This window comes from Notamacropus eugenii, chromosome 6, assembly GCF_028372415.1.
Source record: "Notamacropus eugenii isolate mMacEug1 chromosome 6, mMacEug1.pri_v2, whole genome shotgun sequence".
Taxonomy (NCBI): Eukaryota; Metazoa; Chordata; class Mammalia; order Diprotodontia; family Macropodidae; genus Notamacropus; species Notamacropus eugenii.
Window position 1 is genome coordinate 348930627 of NC_092877.1, and position 18360 is coordinate 348948986.

The 18360-nt window shown below is 37.3% G+C and overlaps 1 protein-coding gene across 4 annotated transcripts in view; it reads right to left on the reverse strand.

The window, feature by feature from the left end:
- NAALADL2 (N-acetylated alpha-linked acidic dipeptidase like 2) overlaps positions 1–18360 on the reverse strand; it is a 998881-nt gene that overhangs the window by 755126 nt on the left and 225395 nt on the right. Inside the window, exon 2 of one of the 4 annotated variants that reach the window (XM_072620249.1) lies at positions 5354–5624. The exons of the other annotated variants lie outside the window; for them this stretch is intronic. The gene's annotated coding sequence lies outside the window, so the exon portion shown is untranslated. The remainder of the gene's footprint in view (positions 1–5353; positions 5625–18360) is intronic. 4 annotated transcript variants of the gene reach the window in all.

Here is an 18360-nt window from a genome sequence, read left to right on the forward strand (position 1 = left end):
TGCAGAACTTTTATATAATGGACATAATTGAAGGATGCTTTATTATAATAACACACCAAATTAGCCCTTAGAACAATTTCAGGCACATAGTAGGTGCTTAATAAATGTTGATTGATGGATAAAACATTACAGAATTCATCTAAACTTTAATACCTGTGTGATAATGGACGAGTCAGTTAACCTCACCGAGCCTAATGAATTAGATTCTGTGATCTTTCCATTTTAAATGTCAAGTAAAATTGGACTCCCAAAAGTGATTCTCATAGTCAGAGAGCAGAATTCTAGAGCCAGGGAAGGTCAGAGCTATTAATGGGACTTTGAGATCATCCAGCCCAACCTTCTCTGGCAGGTAGGTAGTAAAAAAGATAGAGCAATACATGTGAAAGCAAAGAGACTTTCCTTTGAAACCAATCTGGAGAACTACCAGTCACTAGCTGGGTGACTCTAGATATGTCACTTAGCTCTGTTTGCCTCAGTTTCCTCATCTATTACTGTTGATCAGTCATTTCAGTCACATCCAACTCCTCATCACCTGACATGGTGTTTTCTTAACAAAGACACTGGAGTGGTTTGCCATTTTCTTCTCCAGTTCATTTTGCAGATGAGAAAAGTGATTTGCCCAGAGTCAAGTGTCTGAGGCCAGATCTGAACTCAGGTCTTCCTGACTCCAGGTCTGGTGTTCTATTCACTGTACCACCTAGTCTTTTTCATCTGTAAAATGGAAATCAGAAAAATAACAGTAGCGCATACTTCCCAAGGTTCTTTTGAAGATCAAATGAGATGATATATGTAAAGAACTTTTCAAACCTTCAAGTGTTATCGACTTGCTAAATATTATTGTTAGAGATATGAGATCTGGAGGAGTGAATGAAACAGGCATATTGTTTCTTTTTCCTTTTCTTCCTCAATTCTTATATATATTTTTAACTTTTTCATGTTTTTTTGGTTGTTTAGCATCCATTCCCTGTTTTCTTTTCCTCATTCTTCTTTCAGAGATCAGGAGGAGAAAAATAACACATAAAAGGGCCATGTTCTTCTTTCAATAGATATTAGCTGACTAGTATCATACTGGTGATAGCGTTTCACAGGCTTCATGAAATAAATGGAGAAGCTTGGGTGCTTCTTTACTATCCATATAATGTCAAGAGAATTCAAAGTAGGTCCCTAGTGTGATGGGTGGACCCCTTATGGGGGATTTATACATGTGGAAGACATGAATGGTGATCATATAGGCTAAGCAGGCATATATGATTGACAATAAACATCACTGGAGGGAATGAACACCCATTTTTGTGAGATCCCAGTTCCATTAAAAAAAAAAAAAACAGACTTCATTTTGCTACAAGCAAGGATTTGATTGGTTGATTGATAATCATATTCAAAAGGATAACTGTAACCAGGGTGGGTTAACCAAGGCTTTGCCTATGGTTTCTGAATTTAGAGGACACAGGCAAAAATTGAACTATCATCTTGAATTGGTTACAAGTTTGCAATTAGAAAAAATAATTAGTTATTCATTGGGGATTTATCAGATGTTGGGATTAAGTGGTCTCTTTCCCTATTCCACCCTACCCTCTCCACAGGAATCTCTCCAAGTCTGTCCCAGGGTGTCTCTTCTCTCATCTACCCTGTCCCTTTCCCCAATTATAGACATATTTCATTCTACTTGTCACAGGTGTGGTTTGTGACTTGAGCTGGTCATGGCAATTTCGAGTTATGGTTCTGTGCCAAATGAGCCTTTTCAGTAACACATTCTTCAGTTCCTGACTCAGCAAAATCACTTCTCTCTTTGTCTTTCTCCCTTAATGTTGCCTTCACTGATTAGCGTAACTGTGAAGTCTCATGCTGTCTCCAACTTGGTCTAAAGAGAAGGTCTTGATCCCACTTAAAAATTAATAACCTAGCTGTTAGTCCTTACATTTCTGATCCTGACTTCTTCCTCCCCTCACTCACCCCTAAAATTCTTTATAAAACTATCACTTTTACTATAAAATCCATTATTCCTCCTCAATGCTTTAAAAAATTCATTACTAAAACCATCCATTGCATAATTTAAGAGACAGGCACACATGATTTCAGGATTTTGATCTGAGACCCTTGAAACCCAACTGCCTCATTTTATAAAAAATGAAACTGATACTCAGCAAGTTTAGGTGATTTTTTTCAAGGTCATATAGTGAGGAAAATACCTTGATCATATTTAAAAGGTCACTGAAAAATAATAAATGCAAACATTTCTATCAACAAAAATGAAAATGTAGGTTGAAATATGGAGTTGCAAGTTACAATGGACCAGCAGGCATATGTAAATGGTACCAGCTACAATTATAATACTGCAAAACACTAAAAATGCTAGCAGAAAGAGCAAGCTATGCAAAAAAAAAAAAAAAAAAAGAAGAAGAAGAAATCAAGCTTCAATCAGATTAAATAAGATCAATTGGGTATATTTTGGAGATATTTTTTAGGGTGTAAGTTGGGTTAGATGGCTACCAAGATCCCTTTGGACAGATTCTATGAATCTGTGATTAATTCTTAAAATTCATAGGGAAAAAGAAAATGAAAAGAATAACTCAACTCTATAAACAATTCATATTATAGCATAATGATCTAGAAGGAAAACAACAACAACTTTGAAAGACCTTAGAACTCTGATCAACATAATGACCATTGGGGATTCTACAGGACCAGTAATGAAGAATACTACCCTTGTTCCTGATAAGTAAACCTCAAGGTAAAAAATGAGAAACACATTTAAGGCCAATGGGAAAACCTTTTGTTTGTCTCTGTATATCTCTTACAAGGATTTTGGTAATGAGAAACACATTTATGGCCAATGAGAAAACTTTTTGTGTTTGTCTGTGTGTACCTCTTACAAGGATTTTGGTTTTGAGTGGAAGGCAGGAAGCAAGGGAGAAAAAAAGGTCAATTAATAATAAAATTTAATTTAAAAATCTTATTTTTATAAAAGTTGAATGAAATATGTTGAATCATGAAGTAATATATTGTCATAAAAAAACACATAAAAAATAAATAATGACTACCCATAGAACCAAAGAATATTAGAGTTGGATGAGAGTCCAGAAAACATCGAGATCAATCTGTCTCATTTTATAGATTAAAAAAGGCTCAGACTTATAAAACATGATAGCCAAGTTTGCACCAAAACATGTAAGTACCTACTGCATCTATAACACTTAGCTAGGTGCTGAGAATTACCAGTTACCCCAAAAAAAAAAAAAAAATTCCTTCCTTCAAGGAGTTTCCATTCTACTCAGGATAAATAAGTTACCAACCAACAGATAAGAGAAGTATGTGATTATTTGAGTAGAGGAAGGACAACAAGGAAAAATTCCCTGAAGGAGGGTGCAAGTGAGATAAGCCTAGAATGAAGCTACAGATTCTAAGGAGATGCAAGAAATCAAATGCCTTCTCCAACGGATGGGATGATGTCATAGACAAAGGCAAACAGGCTTGAGAGAAGATGTTGATTGTGGCTACTAAGGGGTAAAGGATTAGAAACCAGTTTCTGCCAGCTTCAGTGTTACCCTCAGCATACAACCTCCCCAATTAGGAAGATAATTGAGACCCTTATCGGAAAAGGGCTACGATTACACCACTTGTGAGATGACATTTTAAACCCTTCCAAAACCTAGTCTGTTCAGGACAATTCCCATTTGACCATGCGTGTGCCCATTACCTTACACCAGCAATGCAGCAGAGACAAAAAGTCTTTGGAATGAAAGTCTAGCTTAGTCGGCCTACTTGTATAATACACAAAACTAAAATTCCACAAAGGGTGACCTTTACAACCAGAATGTGCCAGGTGATTCTATGGCTTAATAAAAATGGAATGGAAAAAACCCGGCATTTATCATCTGAGCTCTTTCTGTGCTCCTAAAAATTGACAGGGCAAGGAATTAAACAGACGACTAAGGTCAACCAGTGATATCTACAGAGTTGGGGGGAACTCATTAAGCAGTGGCTCCGTATTTATGAGATAGGCTACATGTATTTTCAGTCCTTACCTTCCCAAATACATATCATTAAATACCAATTCAGCCAAATGTGTGGGATTGAATGGGGCTATTATCTAAAATGTTTGATTTTCACATATTTTTAATAGATTCCTACAAACAGAGGGATTTAATAAATGTTGAAAATCCTCATTCCAACCATTCTCTGCTTTGAATATTAATGAAAAGCGGTGGGGCCCATTCAACAGTAATAGTTTAAATAGTCTATCCACTAACTTTTAAATGATGCAACCCTTAGGGAAATTGCTGTCTTAAGGAACTGGGACATAGGCTGAATATGAACACAGAACAAACCATAAAACAAAACAAAACAAAACAAAAAACCTCAAGGGTTTGGGGGAGCAGGAATAGGGTGAAGTGATCAGGGAGTCTGATAGGGTAACCAGATCAGAGCAATTGGTATTTTGGCCAAGAGCACAAATATTGAAGAGATTCCAGCAGGATTATTTCCAGGTATGCTTCCTTCCTCTGTGACTATACCCTACGCTTCCTCCCCCAGTCCTTTCTATCATCCTCTCCCCAGTATCAGCCTGTCCCTTGGCAGCACAGAAAGCTCACAGTGTTGCAGATAATGTTTCCTTCCCTAAGTGGCCTCATTCAAGTAGGGTTCCCTTCCCTATAACCTCTGGTCCTTACCCTCCCCTCCATCCTCAGTTCCTAGTTAAGAGTTCTCAGGTAAGGGCACCACTAAGATGTCTATTTAGCATACTGGATAGAGTGTTGACCTGGGGGCCAGGAAGACCCCGAGTTTGAATCCTATCACAGCTATCTACTAGCTAGGTGACCCCTGGAAAAGTCACAGCTTCTCAAATTCATTTTTCTCATCTGTAAAATAGGAATAATATCACATACTTTACAGGGATGTTATGAGAATAAAGCGAGAAAACATATGTAAAGCATTGGGGAATCTTCAAGAGTAATATAAATGGTCGTTATGGGGATTATAACTAATTATCATTTGCTGCACTTCCATTGACTTAAACCTTCAATCCCTGTATAAGACAAAGCTGGGATGGAAGGAAGAAAAAGGAGAAGAGACATGACAAGGAAGGCTGCTAAAGTGATGCCTTTTGCTAGTTTCATTTCCCTGGTAGGAGGCCAAGGTAACCAACACTGAAATCCTCAGACACAGAAGATCAGTACCACTCCCTATGGGATGGGGCAGGAGTCTGGCCCTTTGTACCAATGTTGGAAAAGCCCCAGGAAGAGAAAACAGACCTTGGGGAGTGGGGTGGGGGTGGGGGATAGTGGTAGTGATGAGAAGACAGTGACAGATAGAAACCTGCTTTCTTGGGCAGGATGTTAAAGTGTCTACTTACATTGCAGTCTAAAGGCATGTATCCCTTCAGCATGAGGCTTCCAATATCACTTTCCTATCTAATGCCCATGTTTCTTTTGTTTGAGACACTGTAAACCCTAAATCTTGATGTAAATAGGCTTTTTCTCCACATGGGTGGAGGTGCCCATGGGCTCTTGCAGATTGCATTCAAGTTTCAACTGGTCTTTCACACTAGAGACAAGACTATGGCCTTGAGAAGGAGCCTGCATCTGCAGACCAAGGACTAGGCCAGATCCTCGATAGGTGACAGACTGTAAGACACAAGAGACAAAAACTATTATGAGTTCTTAAACATACTTGCAAATATGGAGATTAGAAAAGGTCTAGCTGGGTATGTTGTATAGAACAGGGCTTCTTAAACTTTTTCCACTCATAAGCTTCTCAGCCCTTCTTAAACTGTGGATCGGAACCCAGAGGATTCTTTTAGGATCATAGATTTAAAGTAGGAGGGCTTTTAAGGCTCATCAAAACAATCCCCTCATTTTACAGATAAAAAAAAGGGCAAGTTAGGTGATTTGATCATAGTCACAGCAGCTAGGTGACTCAGTGAATGGAGTGCCAGGAGTGGAATCAGCAGGACTTGAGTTAAAATCTGACTTCAGAAACTTACTGGCTATGTGACCCTGAGCAAGTCACTTAACCCTGTTTGCCTCAGTTACCTCATCTGTAAAATGAGCTGGGGAAGGAAATGGCAAACCAATCCAGTATCTTTTCCAAGTAAACCCCAAATGGGGTCACAAAGAGTCAGATACAACTGAAAACCAACTGAACACATAAGAGGCAGGGCTGAGATTTCAACCAAAGTCCTGTAACTCAAAATCTAGTATCTTTTCCACTATATTATGAAGACTGCATGGGTTGGACTGGATGTCCACCAAGACTCCTGACAATTCTGAAATTCCATGATTTTTTTAAACATCTATTAAATTTTTAGAGGAAAAGTGGAGAGTAGAATGAGAACATATGCCTCCCTACTATCAACTATATATGTATATTACGTATAATTAATCAATCATTTGCTTTTCTTAATATATGCATGTGTATGTGTATGTATTTGAAAAGAGCAGATCCAGGTAAATTCATTTAGCTAGATTCCAAGGCTGGCTGTTTACAGATTGACATGCCTCAGTCTATCTGCTGACTCTATACACTGCTTTTTTGGTATCCTCTATCTATTTAATCACTTATGCAAGAGAACTCCATGTATCCTATTCCCAAGACAAAAACAGATGGCTATGCAGCAGGTAATGATTTATTTAGATAGCTCCTAAAGCCTGAACAAGTTGTTCCAAAGAAAAGAAAATTCTATTATTTTTTGGTTTCAAAAAGAGAGGCAGGAAGAGAAATGTCATCAAGGTTGATTTCTTTCTTGTAATGACCTTAGGGACTCCAAGTGCTCCCCTTTTTGTGAAAGGTTTGTTTCCCTGTTCCCTCAAGACTCAGCTCAAAGACAACCTTCTGGACAAAATTTCTTCTGACCTTCCCAGTTGCTAGGGTCCTCACTTCCTAAACTCTCGTTAGTCAGTCCTTTATGAAGGACCTACTATGCGGCAAACACTTTGAATCTATTCTGTATATATTTTACTGCACGTATGTTGTCTCATCCATGAGAATGTAGAGTCCCTGAGGGTGGGAACTCTTATTTTGTCTTTGTATTCTCAGCACCTAAACATTTGTGCACCAGACATGGTTATCGATACTTTTCCTTCTTACTGTTCAACTCCACACAAAAAAAGTGATGGTGAACTGACTTGGTATTTTTGATGCTTTATTTTTGCTACCTTAAAAAAGTCAACATCAAGAAGAAAATTGGCAGAATAGAATAGTAATGCCTTTAGCAGAAGAACACATTGAACGTCATGATATCTAAATCCGATTCAATTAAGATCCAATTTGTTTTTTTCATATCTGATTCATTTAATCTTGTAACTATTTATTAGTTACTTCCTGTGTGCCAGTTGCAATGTTAAATGTTGAGAATACAAAGAAAAAAATAAAACAGTAGCTGCACTCCAGGAACTTAAATTTCGTTTATCTTTAATTTTTGAAATAAAACAAGCATTTCCATAACACAGAATTTTAAAAAAAGATGATTGCGCATGAAACTGCAAACCTATTATCTACAACTTGCTATTCCTTTTAAATATATAATAAAGATCACCTAAATTTCCTTTCATCCTCCTCCCTACCCCAAAGATGGCTACCAGACACAACGATACACAAACAAATCATTCTGTACATACTTCTTCTCATCAGTCCTTTCTCTGGATACAGATAGCATGCTCCTTTGTAAGTCCTTTGTAATTAATTTGGGTATTTATAAAAATCAAAATGACAGTCATTCACAGTTGTTCCTAAAACAATATTGCCATTACTGCATACAACATTCTCTAGGTTCTTCTCATTTCACTCTGGATGACACAATTAAGTCATAGCAAGAGAAATAGGTAAGCCATGGACTGCTTCATTGTGGTTTTGGTATTCCAAATGTCTATACTTTTCCCAGTGAGATATATGCATGGCTAATGACTGAGGAATGCAATTGAATTCCCTGTGCATCCTGAGCACCTGGTCCCGAGCCTTGTACACAGCATGCTATTTTTGTTTTGTTTTTAATTAATTGTTATGCAATTGAATTGGTTGAGCTTAAGGTTTTGGTCTGTGATTAAAAAAAAAAATTGTAAAAATACTTACCAAAAAATAAAATTATCTTCTGTCTCATTCAAAGATGCATTTGTGTGGCCACTTCTGGGGAGCTTTAGTATATCATATGTCAAGTGTCTTGCATACATTAACAAGCAATATAAATATGATTTAATGCTTTTCACTAGTGTTACTATCACTATTTAAGTGATTGACAGAATTCTGACTTAGGAGAGACCCTGAAAAGCATCTCCTTTTAACTGCTCACTTTATGAGTCAGATAACTGTGGCCCAGAGATGTGCAGTTGCCTTAGATCTGCCTGGTAAGTAGCAGAACAGGTGTGTAAACCTAGGTCTTCTTACTCTAAATCTGTTGTTCCATATTCTTCCTGATCTGCCTTCCTGTAGTACATATCTATCTCTACTATAATAATAATGCTATCATACTTAGGAAAAAAATCAGACTAGGAGTCCCTTAGACATCTAATCAAACCTGATTAAGATTGTCCACTATAACACACCTGACCAGGGGTCACTCAGCCTTTGCTGGAAGATATCCAGTGAGACAGAGGTCTCTACTTCTGATGGAATAAGAATTTATTGATAACGTACTATATCTTCAATACTAGGTTTTTGAAGAGACAAAAAATAACATAGGAAACTTTGCTATAATCAAGTATTTCCCAGCCTAGTGGGGAAGAAGAAAATGAATGCACAAGGAAAGAAATATCACACCATGTGATATAAGACAAGAGGCCTTTGGGAAAGGGAGGAATTGCCGAGGGCTAAAGTGACACAGTAAGGTCTTAAAGACCTAAGATGTGAGATTTAGTGGTATGAGGGATGGAAATACAAGAAAGAGAGATAAGAGCATGAGACAAGGCATGGAAATGGGACTGGGTGGGTATGTGTTGGTAGGTGAAAGTGGAAGGGAGAAGGTGGGGGTAACTTCCTAGCTGGAACAGAAGGTATATTAGATAATTGAGGTAGGGCCATATTATCAAGAGTCTTGAAATCCAAGGAGCTTGGATTTGAGGTATAGACAGCAGAAGGTTTTTGAATAGGGAATGACATAAGAAGTACAAGATTTTAGGAAAATTAATATAACAGCAGCATACAGAAGTTATTAGGAATGGGAGAGATGAGAAAAAGAAAAACCACGTAAAAGTCAAATATGGTAACAAGGGCCAATCTCAAGAAACGCAGAAATCCATAAATGCTGATCAATTTTCTATCAAACACCAAAGCCCTTTAAAGAAGAACATTTGTATTTTAACATATCTTACCAGAAATCCTTTATAGGAGGTCTGCCCAACATTCTAGAGGTAGGGGAGGACTTCCTTTTAGAACTCTTCACCTTAAGTAGATATCAATGGTGCATATAAGCTGTCTGTAATATATCCTTTATTCTTGGCTTATTATAGGGCCTAGTTTCTTTCCCTTCCACCCAACGGTCATGCATTTTGTGATGACATTCATTACGGCACTTCTCTTACATAATTTTTCATTTGCAATGTGCTTTAGCCTGCTGATTGGATGGGTGAAACCCCTTTGGCAAAAAGGGAGGACACAATCAAAGGTCACACAGTATGCCCAGATATAATTGGGTTGTGATAGCTATTATTAGTGGGACAATACAAGTCAATGAGATCACAGCTCCATAGTAACACATGCCCATTCTCAAATCTTCTTCTACCACATCAGCATGGTGAGGGGATACCCTTGATCTCTCAAGGCCTGTGTCTAGTTCCTAGTCATTCCCACTAAGCAATAAAAGCTTTGAGTATGAGTCCTGTGACGGGATGTATTGACTATTGAACAAGAACTGGCCCAGATAAATTCAAAGGTGCTCATCACTTAATTGATCAAAGAAAGATGTTTTTTTTTTTCTTTTCTAGTACCATAATCTCTTCACATAAGTCTTTAAAAGTGTTGGAATGAAATCTCTGTTCAGTGAAGTCTTGAATATATCACATGTGCCTTTAACTTGGCTCTATTTGAAGACAGTGATGGCAACAATACAGTCATATTTACTCTCTTAATTTTTATCCCTCCCTCCCATTTTTTGTAACAACAGTGGTGGGAAGAGAAAGATAAATATGAGATGATATTTCTGAGGGTTGTGAAGCTGGTCATTTAGCCTTCTATGTCCCCTAGCCATATAACATTCTTTGGAGAATATTAAAAAGAGAGGTGAACAGCGGTTAAAGGAGCATCTATTTACTTTCAGTAAACACAATTTAATTACATAGAGTTCATGCCTCTTAAAGTTGTTCTTTAATACTTCAGTGGTTCAGGACTTTGTTTTTAGTAACTAATATACCCTAAGGGAAGAGATTATTCAGAGAAGAAAATAAAATCTTGTACTTATTCATCAAAAATTGTGTCCTAACAACTCATATCTATGTACCTTTTATGCTTTACAAAGGTTTTTCTTCACAACAACCCTCTGAGGCTGACCATGTATTTTTATCCCCATTGTACGGATAAGGAACTTGAGCCACAGAGAGATTTAAAGGACTTCTTTCTTGTGACCCACCTTATGTCAGAACTGTGACATAAACTCAGGTCTTATTTATTAACATTAAAGACGTAAAAGGGAAGAATATATGGGAAATTTTTACAGTGAAATGAATATATGCATACATAATTTATATAATATATATTTGCACATATAGAAATATGCAAAAATATAACATCATTTGCCTTTTTTAACAGCTCTATGTTATTAAATGTTTAAAATTAAAAATCAAATGCTGTCATCTCCACTTTACAGATGAGGGAACTGAGGCTGAGAGAGGTTAATTGAATTGCCAAAGTCACAAAACAAGTAAGTGTCCGGAAAAGGATTCAAGTACAGCTCTTATGGATGCCAAGTTCAGTGATCTCTCCATAACCTCACCTAGCTTTGTTGTGCTAGACTGGGATTGGGATCACAAACCCAACACTAAAAGCAGCCCCTTAATTTAAGATAATATCCTGTTGTAGTAAGGGTATGCCACATGCCCACTCAACAATATGGCATCCTCCATGTTGAAGACTCTAAGAAATTGCTTTTGGAATTTCAGTGGACTGGAATATAAATGGCATTCAAGTTTGACATAACATGTGGTTGAGGAATGGTTTATTTTTTTTTCTTCCATTGGCCATATGGAGAGAACTGTCTAATGGCATCCAAACATCCTGATTCATCAAGAATGCTACCCTTTGCAGCATTTATATCTGAGGAAGGAAGTGTCTTATTTCACTCAAACCATGAAGTAAGTGAGGAGGGCCTTAGGACCACTTTCTTTTCCCCTAGGGCCATATGTCATTACCACCATATCAATAGTACATGAGTCACCTCCCACCTTTCACCAAAAAAAAAAAAAAAAAAAAATCTGGGTCTTGGGCCTTCTTGGTGTTGCTGCTGGTTTTCTTTTTTCCCCCCCAATTCTAAATACAGGAGTGAAGTACTTGATCTGAGGGTGGAAGTATGAACCATGGAAATCCAGGAATGCAGAGGAGATGTTGAAGCTAACTTAGTAGCAACAACCTAAAGGCAAAGGCTACCTGGATTCCTGTGCAGCAGAAGCTGGTGCTACTGACTTTGGGACTTCATTGTGGTAGGACCAAAGTTGTAGGAAGTAGGCAAAACAGTCTAGTCTGTCCCCATCCCCCAATCTCCAAGAAATAGGAGGGAGTATGATGCTTCAAGGAATTGGGGATAACATGTACAAATGCTTTTGATACATCTTTGAGGTAGCAAAATATAATCTGATATTATATGATTTAATGAAACTGCAGCACTACTTACTGCACTGTTAAAAAGAAAAATCAAGGAAACACAATTGAATGGGGGCTTAAGCTGATGACTAAAGAGAATTGTCCCTGTGTCCTGGGCCTGGAGTCAGGAAGATTTAGTTCGAAATCAGTTTCAAACACTTCGAAGCTCTTTGACCCTGGGCAGGCAACTTAACCTCTTTGACTCAGTTTTCTCATCTGCAGGATGGGAATGATAATATTACCTACCTCTCAGGGTTGTCGTGAGGATCAAATAATTTAAAGCAGTTAGCACAGAGCTTTGAAAAGCACTGTGAAATTTTTGTTATTATTGCTGAGGCCTTTCAGTTGTGTTTGACTGATTCAGACCCCATTTGGGGTTTTCTTGCCAAAGACACTAGACTGGTTTATCATTTCCTTCTCCAATATCTTTTAGGGATGAGGAAACTGATCCAAACAAGGTTAAGTGACTTGCCCAGGGTCACATAGCTAATAAGTGTCTAAGGCAAAATTTGAACTGACTTCAGTCCTGGCACTCTATCCACTGTGCTACCTAGCTGCCCCATCTAAATGTCAATAATAATAATCTTTGCTGTTACTGCTAGTATCATTATATGTTGTTGTTACTATTATCTAGTGAAATCCTGGTCATGTCTAGAAGATTTGAATGAGATGGATGTTTTTTATATTATAACTGCTATGTGGAAAAAAATCACTGAATGTGAAAGGTCATATGATTAAATGTTATTTATATCAGGATATGCTTCCCATACCAAGGACATTGCCTGAAATCACAGAAAAAAAACAGTTGCAAGAAGGTTTACAGACCATCTGGTCCAACCCGTACACAACCATGAATTTCCCCCGCAGTCTACTAGACAATGGGCCCCCTGACTCGGTGGTAAAGGTGATGTTACACATTCCCCCACAAAACAGACACGGTGACATTCACTAGCTTCTTTATGAAACTCTTAAGAAATATCCAGCACATTAAGAAACTGGAAGAAATATTATAAGCAAAGCAATTACACCTCCAGCATTTTTCTGCTTTTCATCTTAACATCATATCTTAGAATGGCTCTCTTTGTGGCCCACAACCTGTTTTAATAAGGTAGAATTAGGTTTTCGAATGGTTACAAAAGCATAAAAATAAAGAGAAAAGGATATCGGGCAGCAAGGGATGTTTTGCGTATTCCGTCTCTGACAGTGACCTGCTGTCAGTTTCCTGCTTAACTCTGTCTTTCCTTTCAGACAATGGAGTATCAAAGAGGACCATCAAGAAAGGTGACTTTGATCTGGAAACATCAATATTCCCAAAGCTTTCCCAAACTGGTTTACACATTTGTTGTCTGCAATGTTAATACACTATGGCAGAGAATGTTCTTTGTATTTCTTTTTAAAGATTTAAAACATCTCACATAACATGCACCAAACTTGCCCAACAAATCAGATCTTAATAAATTCCATTTAATGCTATTGTACATCTGCCATTTGAAAACATTTTTTCCCTGAACACTGCTTAATGAACCTTTAATTTATCTTTCATTCAGTCTCCACCGAGAGTTGTTAAAAGACAAAGTCTTAAGCCACTGCACTTAATTACAATCATCATATGTTATTATGTACTGTTACACAATACCATATGCCAATTGTCATGGGACTTTAATAGATACTGAACAAGTACACATCTGCACATGTACATCCCTGGCATTATATAACTACATTTGTATGATATTCCAGAGAATTTGTACACATGTATACACGAGCTGTCACAATTAAACATTTTGTTGATTTCAAACTACAAGCGTTTAATGTATGGACTTGCAATGACTTTTTTTTTTTTTTAGCACGGCTGAATTTTCAAGGATATTGACTTTTGTTCCTTTTTGATACCCCCAAAATCAATATAAATTCTTCCTAGTCTTCAAGGAGATCGATAGTAACTCAAGATTAATCTAAACATCTACATTGGGGGGAAATGGATCATAAATATTGTCTAGATTAAAGATTTTCAAACTTTTTGGTCTCAGGACCCTTTTCTACTCTAAAAATTTGTTGAAGGTCTCACAAAGCTTTTGTTTATAACGATTGTATCAATATTGACTACGTTAAAAACTAAAGCATCTTAGTATTATTATAAACATATTTGGATCTCATGGAGTCCCTGGGAAGGGTCTCAGAGATCCCCCAGGTCTACATTGTAAAATGATCACAAATATTGAGTTAACAAGAGGTTCCAGTGATAACAATGAGGTACCTCCAAGGGGAACATGCAAATTTTCATAATGGCTAAAGTTCTTCTGACTGATAGTGGGGGTTGCGGGGTCTGGTTTTTCCCCTTCTCATCTTTCCATACAGGCACAGGGATTGTGTTGGTTCCCTCCCTAACTATATTCCTCCTCCCTCCCATGAAAAAAAATATTTATAATTATAGATTAAGAAAAAAGTATGGGAATTCCCATTTTATTTCTTCCCTTATCTAACTGAATGGCAATTAAATTGTGAGCTTTCCTATCTCAAGACCATTAGCCAATAGTTCATTCCAATGCTCCCTAAAGACTAAAAAGAATGTAGCTTCACAAAATCAGGGTTGGAGTCTTAACCTGAGAATAATCATTTATTGGCTTTAATGCTTCCAATATTTAGGCAGTTAAATGGCATGGGTGGATGGAGTACTGGATCTATAGTCATGTCTCCAGTCTTCTTCCTGAGTTCAAATCTGGTCTAAGTCACTTACTAGCTACGTGATGTTGAGCAAGCCACTTAACCCTGTCTGCCTCAGTTTCCTTATCTGTAAAATGAGATGGAAAAGGAAATAGTAAATCACTCCATATCTTGGCTAAGAAAATCTAAATGGGATCAGGAAGAGTTGGGCCCCAGCCCAATAGTGATCAGCAAAGGAGCTCCATGTTTTGAGTCTAGGCTTGTTTGTTCTTCCTTTGGCAACTTGGTGACCCTCCGCTCTTTGAGACTCATCATTTTGGGACCAGACATCCAATCAATTTTAGCCCTACCTCAAGTGATCCACCAGTCTTAACTTACCCAGTACCAGAAACTACAGATGTGCATGACCACTCCCAGCATATCATCCATTATCAAAGAGCTTGCATTCTACCAAACTTCACAGCAGCAGGCATTTTGTCTGATATCCATGGCTACATAGAATTGGTTTAATGACTTGTTATAATATCAACTGATCCAGTCTCTTATTCTTTTACACTTCTTGTACTGGAGGAATATTCCCCATCCCCCACATGTCTTTTATCTAATTGATATGATTACCTTAGGCAGCCCTACAATCTTCTGGGGAATATAGTTCCCCAAAAGAATAGCCCTACTCCAAAGTTCCCCTTTTATACTAATAGGTGGCATTTTGATCTACTACTTAGCTTCCATACTAAACAGACATAAGTAAGTTCAAATGATACCAATTTAGTAAAACATATACAAAGCAAAGGTAAACACACACACACATGCATACACAAGGATCATTCCTTTAGAAATAATAATTTGATGGATTTGGACAGAAGACTTCATAAGCAAATGGTCTTGAAAAGAAAATGGCAACGATATTATGTGTGCAAGGAAAAGAATCTGTACGCTGTACCAATAAGTGTTAAAAAGATCACTAAATCACCTCCCAATCCCACCTCATCCTCAACTCAGACAGAGATAAAAATGAAATAATTGAAAATAAAATCAGTCTGACTGTCTCAAAGATTAAATTATTCAGTGGCAGTAAGTAAGCTCCTTTGGAAATCACATTAACTTATTCAGACCACAAGCATTTCACATTGTGACTGCACCCAATCGTACCCCAGTGGCCACTAGGATTTCAGTGGTCCCCAATAGTTACTACAGAGATTTAAACACTTGGTAAAGGTAGGACTCTTCTTAAAAACCTATATTTTTTTTTTTAAAAAGATGCCTCTCTGACAATGTCTGACATAATATCTTTTTCTCAAGACACCATATTGGTAGCTTACTTAAACACAGAGAATTGTCCCCCATTTCTTCAAAGGAGCTAGTTCTAAAGTCCACATGTGAAAGTAAACCCTCCAGTTTGTTCATTATTTCAGGTTGGCTCTACGTGGAAAAAGCTGTCTGCTTCATTGCATCAGTAAACTAGAGAAACCCGAGAGAATTAGGAAGTCAAAACAGGTCAAGACACTTTCAATATGGGTCCAGTGGTTCCCAAATGGATTTTTAATGATTCCTTTGCCATCTGGGACAGCCTCATTATATGCTGGAGAGGCAACCCAAAAAGAGGTTTTAAATTTCTTCTTTCACCATTATGATCCAATAATTTTATGTTTGACTTCAAAGAATGATACAGTTCATTCATACATTTGAGAAGATTCAAGTGTGAAATTAATGAACTAATTTTAAAATTTTAAAAAACACTTGAACAGTTTACAGGTTAGAATAAGAAGTGAAAAGCACATAACATTGGGAGAGCTTTTTTTCCTTTTCCTTCAAATAATTAAAACACATCTCTCATGTGGTACTTTCAGGCTGTATTTTTCCAACATAAATGTTCAGGAGAATTTCTTGATGAGTGAATTCTATGGCCCTGATTAATACTTTTTTTAAAATTTCAGTCAAAAAATAAAAATCCACTAAGTACATTTGGACTGTTTGAATAGAATCGCCCTAACTAGAGAATTTGTTTGCTCTCCAAAGAGCAAAAATGGATTTAGGTTTATTTGTAAGTATAATAAACTAGCTTCTCTAATTCTTCAAATTTTCACTCAAATGCTACTTCCTGTGGTAAAACTTTCTCGATATACCTAATTTCTAGTGCCCTATCCCAGGAAATTTATTTGGGTTTATTCTCTTGTTAATTTTCTTAGTATAGTTTTCAGAATGATTCCATATATTATCTCACTGAATCTTCACCCTATCTCTGATGTAGGTAGGAAAGGTATTAGGCATTTTATACATGATGAATCTGTCAGTAACTTTCTACAGCCTCCAATGTTGGCTTTTACCCCTTCTACTACTTCTGAAAAAAAAAAAAAGCAATCAAAAGCATTCTTGTTACTCTCCCTTACAAAATCTCTCATATCTGACCCCCTTTTTCCCCAACTCACACATCTACCAGATTACTTCAAGTCCTTATCACCTCTTGCCCAAATTATTACAAGTCTCTTAACAGTTCTTGGATTAAATTTCACACCATTCCAGCCCATTCTACACAGTGCTACCAGGTAATTTTCCCTGAGCCCCAATTTAAACATGTAACTCATCTATTCAGCCAATCCCAATGGCTTCCTATTGACTCTAGGATTTAAAAAAAAAAATGAAAAAAAAAGGTTTTTTTTTTTTAGTTTTTAGAGCCCTATACAACCTTGCTTGAACTTATCTGTACAACCCCTCCTACTATCTATAATCCAACTAAACTATCCATGTCAGTTCATCAAAACATTCTATCTCCTTTCTCCATGCCCAGTTGCCTGGAATGTATTCCCTCTTCAAAGAATCCCTCTTTTTCTACAAGACACAGTTCAAGCATCATCCTCTGCATGAAGTCCTTCATCCCTTCAATTGCTAGAAACTTTTCTCCTAAATTACCTGGTACATCCCTATTTTAATGCATTTAAACTTTTTAACTACAATTATTCTTTATTTTTGTATTTATTTGTCTGTCCCATGAAAATCTTTGTCCCTTACAAGTAGGGAATATTTCATTCTTTGTACTCATATTCCCAGCGTGTACCATAGTGCCTGTGGTCACAGCTTAATAACTGCCTATGAATTGATTTCACAGGATTTCCAGGTTGGAAGGCACCTCAGCAAAAGTTCCAGAGCATACTCTTCAAGCAATTAGCCATGAGATGAAAGACTGGTTTTCACATTTTAATATTTCTCCATAGTTTAGCACACTTCATAGTACATAGCAGGAGTTTAAAGAATGTTTTTTGACTGACTACTCAAAGACCTCCAGTAACAAGGCCTCCAATACCTAATAGGCATTTCATTCTGCTTTGGGAAATCTAAGTTTACTTACATCATGTTAAAATCTAACTGTTCAACTTTCCTTCTTCCAGAGTCATTCCTGTCTCCTGATTACACAGGCTCTGTAGCTTGGCCTGCCCAGGAGAGTACAAATCATCAGTCACAGGTGTTTTACTGCCATAGGGTGCTCCTGCATTCCAATGTGCCCTTGCTTCTTGTGTTAACTTCACTCTGTGTCCCACACTATTTTCAGAATGAGCCCTACAGAACTCAGCTTCCCATGGAAAAGAAGCAGAGTTTCTACTTCTCTCCTGCCATGCTTCCTGAAGTTAGCATATCTTCCTTATTCAGAATTTTAAAGATTTTTACCTTTCCTAACAAAAAAGGGTTTTCAAAGAAAGAAACAAAAATAAACGTTTATTCTTCTCTCTTCGAGCTCCACGAAGGCAGGGACCGAATCTTTTTTGTCTTTATGTTGCCAATGCCTAGGCACCTAATTCACTGCATTGCATCGAAAGCTACCTCTGGTCTATTAGACTGTGAGTTCCTTGAGCCATGCTTTTGCCCTTCTCTGTATCCCTAGCATTTATGTTAGTGAATGTACATTGTCTAATGAGTTTTCCA